Source organism: Coenobita brevimanus, chromosome 86, assembly GCF_032717465.1.
Source record: "Coenobita brevimanus isolate Jiangsu-jjx chromosome 86, ASM3271746v2, whole genome shotgun sequence".
NCBI classification, from domain to species: Eukaryota; Metazoa; Arthropoda; class Malacostraca; order Decapoda; family Coenobitidae; genus Coenobita; species Coenobita brevimanus.
This window is the reverse complement of record NC_137039.1, coordinates 1,453,794-1,461,569: the sequence shown is the minus strand read 5'-3', so window position 1 is coordinate 1,461,569 and position 7,776 is coordinate 1,453,794.

The following is a 7,776-nucleotide window of genomic DNA, read 5'->3' as shown; positions in this document are numbered from 1 at the left end:
CAGGCTCATCCGAACGTAAGCCCGGTGGATTGCAGGTTAAAGCTCTCTTTTCCTTCAGTCCACCATCTTCTCAGATAACAAGAAGTTAAGAGACATATAGCCAGGCTGTTCCGCTGTTTGCTTACATCGGTGCCAACAAGCGAAGGGTTCCTCTCTCCAGTACCATAAAGATCTAACTAATTAGACAAATGTCAGACTGATGGGAAATTTCCGTGTGTACAGTCGCCATCAGTAATCCTGTCGTTTCTTTTGCCTCTCTTTCTACACAAGCTTTGAAAGTCCTGACACCGCTTCCTTCTCTTTCCGGACAAACTATGACAATCTCTTTCTGAACAGACTGAAAATCCTGTCGCATTTCCTACCTATCTCCATTACGGACAAACTTTGAAAAGTCCCTGCTCGGCTCTTCCTTCTCTTTCTGCACAGACTTTGAAAAATCCTGTCGCGTCTTCTGCCTCTCTGAATACGCTTTGAAAATCTGTATGTTGGGCCTGCAGGAAGGGTCTCTTTATGACAATGATCTGACGTCCAGTGAAGTCATCAGGGTTTTTGCTGCTGCTGACGTTTTCACCACACTGGATTTAATTTCAAAGTGCGTGGACAGAAAAAGAAGAGAAGGGACAGGACTTTCGGGCGCTTGCTGTACATTTCACTCTTTATTTTTAAGCAAGAAAGAAGGAACCAAAGGCCAGGAACCCGCATGTTTGTTCATGCCAAGACAAAACAAAAACAAGATAAATAGAGAGCCAAATTCAAGATCCATTCATTTCGAGATGCCACAACACACTGCGCTTGAAAGACTGGAGATCATAAGCAGCAGGAAATACAGACAAAGGAGTCAGTTCCAGAGATGACCTGTTGTATACATGAAAGCCTGGGAGGAACGGTTAACTCTTGCATCAGAGTTGGACAGAAACGGGATGAGAGTTGGCTGCTAGGCAACAGTTCAGAGGAGCAGTGACCATTTTCCTTGCTGTTACCTGATGCTGCATCCTGTAGAGGGGCGGCATCCATAAAGAAGAACCTGGCGTTTCTTCCCTACTAAGTAACGACTCTGCTGCCCAAAACGCACATAACCTCATTTAAATGTTCTTAAAACTCTCTTGAACTCACTAAATATTCCTTGAAGGTTCTTATAAAAACTAAGTATAAAAGAAAAAAAAATGTAGAGAAAACATGTCAAACCTACAAAAACTTGACGATGTAACTCGGCTCAGGGACGAGAGACTGGTCGTATTTATCTTTAATTTATGGACTGAGTAGGTTAGCCCAGGTCCTTTACGCTACTAGGTTTAACAATAATAATAATAATGAAGATAATAATAATAATAATAATAATAATAATAATAATAATAATAATACACTGAATGAGGGAAGGATGCAGAGTATTTACAAATAATCACTCCATAATTTATAGTATTTTGTGAATTCAGAAGGTAAACACTGCACTTTTCGTTTTATCACACGAAGCTGAACCTGCTCCTGGCCTTTGGTTCTTTTTTTCTTCCATAAAAAAAAAAAATAACCTGTATTCAGTTTGACTCTTGCTGCCACTATACTTCCTTCATACTTACTTGGCCTAGATTTTCGTCTTTTTTGCAGCTTACTTCGCTTATCTCATTGGCAAAAAAAAAAAAAAAAAAACAGTACTACAGGTCTACGTCCTTTCCTCTCGTATCATATAGTATAAGTCGTGTGTGTGTGTGTGTGTGTGTGTGTGTGTGTGTGTAATTCACCGGGTCGGTCAGGATCACTTGATGGTCGAGATCGACAGAATTATACACACCCGGAAGGGCGCTGAGGAGCTCATATAGTCCGTTCTAAGGGCAAGGCTGTGACCTTCACACACTCACACACCCGTCCCCTTGCTCAAGGGGGACAGTAACCACCCACTTCGTCAGTGAAACTTTTCGCAACCTGAGCGAGGCGCGAACTCCCGTCTACCAGATGGCAAGCGAGAGCGTTACCACTGCACCAGCGAGCGGTGTGTGTGTGTGTGTGTGTGTGTGTGTGTGTGTGTGTGTGTGTGTGTGTGTGTGTGTGTGTGTGTGTGTGTGTGTGTGTTGTCTCTTGATTAAGGAAAAACACATTTCAACCCGCAATTCAAACAGCAGTGTTAATGTTTTTCAAAGTAATTCATATGCTACCTGGTTGCGAAGCCTTTGTACATTTCCTAAACATTTAGTCGTGTGTGTGTGTGTGTGTGTGTGTGTGTGTGTGTGTGTGTGTGTGTGTTTCATTTCACCATAAAACAGTGTGGTGGTGATGATGGCTGGGCATTGAGTCATTTACCAGGATGATTTAGTTATTATACTATATTCTCCCTATTACAAAGGACTACTTAGTGAAGGAGATAACTTTCGAATTACAAGAAGCCGGATATTGCTCTCATTATTCCTTCTATCTCTCTGTATCTATAGCCAGACACCATTATCCCGTAAGGGGTGGCCGTGTGTCTTTGAGTTAGTTGTTTTACGTGGAGGGGCACTTACCCTCCGCCAACCCACTAGATGACACGTAAGAAACACGTGTGGCTTGATTATATGGTTACCACCCAGCGTTGTAAATATGGTTTCCTGTCCTTACAGGTAACCATTTAAGAGCTTGTCACTCAATATAAAGCAGCCTGAAAAGTTCAGAGGAGTAATAAAAAGTAAGAGTGAAAAAATGGAAATAGGAAGAGAGGAGAAAGACAGAGAAAAAGAATTGAGTCAGGGTGAAAGAAGAAGCAGGCAGCACTACATCAAGCAAGTGGATGATCTCAGTTATTTTTTACAATCAGTATTATTATGGTCGCTGGGAATTATCTGCTCTACCTCTGTGACATCTATATGTCTTTTGATTGGCGCCGCATGCTGTGAGGACTGGCCGGGACGTATGACCATTAGGTAATCGTCCCTACTCAAGGAAAGATCCTATTCCCATAACGCATCACTCTCCTTAATTAGTTTACTCTCGTTATGAGGAAGGAATGAGTGTCCTTGGTTACTTAGTCAAACCAACCCCTCCACTCTGACCATCTGGCCATCCACATATGAAATGAAATGATTTAGGGATTTTTGACAGTTTCAAGTGAACGCACTGTAGTCAGTCTCTCTCTCTCTTTCTTTCTCTCTCTCTCTCTGCAAGTGAGATAATGTCGAGAATATAACCAAAGCTTTTTCCCACCATCTGTATGTGGAGTCGAATCAGACATGTATGCATTCTCTCTCTCTCTCTCTCTCTCTCTCTCTCTCTCTCTCTGTCGTAATCCATGCTAGCAGTTGCTGTTGTTGCTGCAGCCCTGGGTTCTGCATCTGAAATGTAAACCCCAGTGGACTACGAGTACAGGCTTAGATTGCCACTCCCTGCAGGTCCACCATCCATCTTTTGGGGGATAAGGAAGTAGGTATAAAGGAGTGCAAAGAAGTACAAAAGGAAAGCAAACAGCAACAGACCTAATGGCCCTTTCGAGGCTGCTTGTTACAGAGAAGACTATCACTATGATGTCTAATTGTACATGTTGAAGGTAAGGATAGTAAAGCAAGAAGGCTCTCCCCCACCCACCAAACCCTCCAGTTAACGCTTAGGCAGGAAAAAAAAATGAGAAGGACCACCATGCAGCATGGAAAAGTTGACACAGAAATTTTCGTAGGAAAGACTGAAAAGTGGTACTCTATATTCTGCCCTACTGCATCTATACACTACAAGTGTCAATAAGCTACAGTTAATATTAATTACATAGTATTTCCCTGATATAGTTTCACCACGATCTGAAACATAGAAAAACAGATTTACATTATTATTTAGTTATGAAGGTGTTTAGCACAGGATTTGGCAAGCTTGAGATACTTATCCAAGTGATTTTTGAATGTCCTGCCACTATACTGCAATCAATGGCATCCCTTGGGCCAGTTTATTCCCCAATGTTAACAACCCTGTTAAAGAAAAAATATCTGGCTTCATTAGACTGGAAATGCTTTCCAATAATCTTATACCCATTACCTCTAGTATAGTTCGAACGATCAGATTACAAAGTACTTGTCAACATCCATGTTATCAATTCCTTTAATAATCTTGAATGCTTGGAATCAGAATCCCCTCGTAGTCTGAGCTTTGATAAGTTAAATTACTAGCTCATTTAATCGCTCCTAGTATAATTTGTTCCTCAGTCAGGGTCATCAGTTGCCATGTTTACTCGTCGCTGTACTCTCTCTAATTTCTCTATATATTTCCTATAATAAGGTACCAGAACTGCACACAGTACTCTAGGTGTGGACGCACCAAGGAACTATACAGGGTAAGAATATGTATTTGCAGATCTGAACTCATAAGATCCATCTATAAATCCAACTAGTTTGTTTGCTTTCTTTATAGCTCCTGTGCACTGTTTACTTGGCTTCCAGATCATCTGTTACGATTATTCCTAGATCTTTTCATGGTTTTGCGTTCATGAGTTGAGTAAATGAGTCATTTAGTATAAATTTTTAATTTTTACTTCCAGTATTTAGGACTTTGCATTTATCAATATCCAAAATCTGTATATTGGGTACGGGGTTATAAAAGAGATACCAGGTAATGCAGTGGATGTTGGAGCAACCCTGAGTGAGAGAAGAGCAGTGTTTGGAAACTCCCTATACTGTTGTTTGCAGATGATACTGTGTTGTTAAGTAAAGACGAAGGGAGCTGCAAGGCGTGGTCCGGTCATGAGTTTGGGAGAGTATATACCAGAAAACGGAATCTAAAGGTGAATGTAGGGAAGAGAGGTAAAGTTATGGTCTTCAGAGACAGGTGAAGTCAGTGAATGTACAGTGAGGCTGGATGAGGGAGGAAATGGAAAATGTGAGTACGTTTTTTCTAGTACTTAGCAGTAGTGTGATGAGTAAGGATGGAAGGTTAGAGGGGTAAGAGTGCTTGAAAATGTACATCAAGGAAGAAGAAAGGTTGCATGGATTTCCTTGAAAGCAGTGATAAGAAACAGGGAAGTGAGCATGGAAGTGAAAAAGTTACTACATGACAGTATTGTGATACAAACTCTAAACGAATAGAAGTGAAACTTGGACCTGGTGTTGGAGGGACAGAAGTCAAGAGTGAGAGCAGTGGAAATGAGTTATTTGAGAGGAGCATGTAGGGAGTCACATGGAGAGACACAGATTGACAAATGAGGAGGTGAGGGGGTCGTTGGGGAAGCGTTAGGAAAAACACACTGAGGCTGTTTGGCAATGTGCTGAGTGGATGGAGAGTGAGAGACTAACGAGGAGAGTGCAGGAGTGAGGTGGAGGGGAGGGAGAGGGAGGAGGGGGAAAAGGATTTTGAGATGGAGGGATGGGGTGGAAAGGTATACTCTTGAGAGAGGGGGTGTGAGCTGGGAGCAGGGCAACAAAATGGCTGAGGGACAAGGCGACATGGAGGTGATTTGTTTGTGGCCACCCCTTATGGGATTAAGGCGTCTGGCAATGGATATATAGAAAAATCCATAGGTCCAGAGACTTTCGTATACCCAGGCAGTAGAGCCGCCTTGTTTTATCAGTGTCACTACATGAAGGCGTCCCTCACCAGCACATTTTTTAAACCCATCAATATTATAATGAAGTCTAATACTTCATTTCTACATCATTTTCTCCTTAATCAAATGCCCTCATGAAAATACTTGATCACTAATTTGAAGAAGCACCATATTCATTACACTACTTTTACTTTAACTTGGCCCAGATTTTTCTGATCCCCTTGCAGCTTACTTACTTGCACTTGGTTCAGTTGTAAACAAAATGTCGTACTACGGCTCTTCATCCTTTCCATAGCACTTGCTTGACAGGCTAATATTCCAGTGGACACGTATTCTTTACAATTCAGCATTCATGATTGGAAAGGCTGACAATTTTAGGCCACAGTTAAGTGTAAAGTGCGTATAGACGGAAATTCTGGTATGTATTTTTAGTCACAGTTTAATTACTTTTTTCAAATGCCTTTTCTACAACCATCAACAGGCCCTTTTCCATTTTATCAACATTTCCAATAGCATGGGTCAGTTTAAATTTTGCGCCAGGATGAGGTTTGATAGAATGCGTTAGGAGAAACACATTGAGGTGGTTTGGCCATGTGGAGAGGACGAAGAGTGAGAGCCTAACGAGCAGAGTGAAAGTAAGTGAAGTGGAGGGAAGGAGAGGGAGGGAGTGACATAGGATGAGATGGAGTGATGGAGTGGAGAGGTATATGAGGGAGGGAGGTATAAATTCGGGGAAGGGCAGCCAATTGGCAGCGAACAGGGCAACATGGAGGAGATTTATTTGTGTCCACCTCTTACGGGATTAAGGCGTCTGTGTCATAAAAGACTTTGTAGTAACTTGTAGAGAAGTTTGTTGTTTAGTTGTCACTCTCGATTTCTTGTAGCAGGAATTAAAGATGAATACAGTGAGTTGATCTTAATTTATTATCTTCAGAGAAAATCTAAGTTGAGCAGGGTATGTCTTACAGAGACAATATAATAAGTCTAGTTGGGCCCCTCTTTCTTGTTCACTCTATCCACTACCTGTCGGTTCTATGGCCTGTCTCCTTCTGAGCTCTGCTTCCTAAATTCTGGTGAAACAGGGGTCGTGTCACGTGTGTTACACTGTGGTTGTGGTTGGAAAGTTCCAGAAACCTGTGTGTGAGTATGTCACTAGGCTTTGTTCGCATGCTATCTCGCTGACACACTACCTACATCATCCCCTGACTTTGCTACTTCCTGTGTATGGTCAACATTTCCTCAGTTAACTTGCAAGATCATTTCCCTTTCCCAGGCCTGCATGGAGCTGTCTATCTATCTATTTATCTATCTATCTATTATGATTTGTAATTATAATATGGACTCATAACATTGCTCGGCCACGCCGCTGAAGGTCCTCCGACAGCAATCATCATTGACATATGCTAATCTATTAGTACATAATATTGATTATAATATTGTATACATATAATATTCATAGTAAATTGCAATGATTCAGTAATATTACATTTTAAACAAGTTGTATACATATTTGAATAAATGCACTAAAGGTAAACTATTTAACTGTAATACAGTATGTACATGTGTTATTGTAGTGAAATGCATACATGCAAGAAAAAAAAAATAGTTTAAAATTAAGATTATGGTAAAAGTTATTAATATTTCATTTAAAGATAATGCTACTGTCATCCCATACTTCTATATCATGGGTCATTTCTTCTTTGTATATATATATATATATATATATATATATATATATATATATATATATATATATATATATATATATATATATATATATATATATATATATATATATATGTATATAATTAATACTATATACAAAATATGTACACTTCATTCAGGGGGGTTAACTTGGATGTTAACTCTCCCCCCACTAAATACTGACTCCAAATTTAAAATTCTTGCATTCATTCTGTGCATTGCGAACAGCAGTACTGCAAATACAATCCAGAAGATTATAAAGACAGTAGGTGCTGGGCTATACACATAATATGGGTTGAACATACTCAAACTCAAATCTTCCCAGGGCTTCATTGTTTCATTGATCAGCTGCATAGTTTCAAACTTAGGTGAAGTCAACTTAATACTTGTGCTCATGTTTAAGTCCATATCAGGCAGTGGGTGGAAATGTTTGTGTGTATGATTGAGGATGGCATAGTGATTGATGGTGGATAAAGTAGACATGGCTGGTGTAAATACCGCACAGTAGTCTGGTGCTATGTATAATCCTGAGGCTGAAGTATGAGATGGTGGTATATCTGGACAGACTATGTAAACTGATGTGTTAT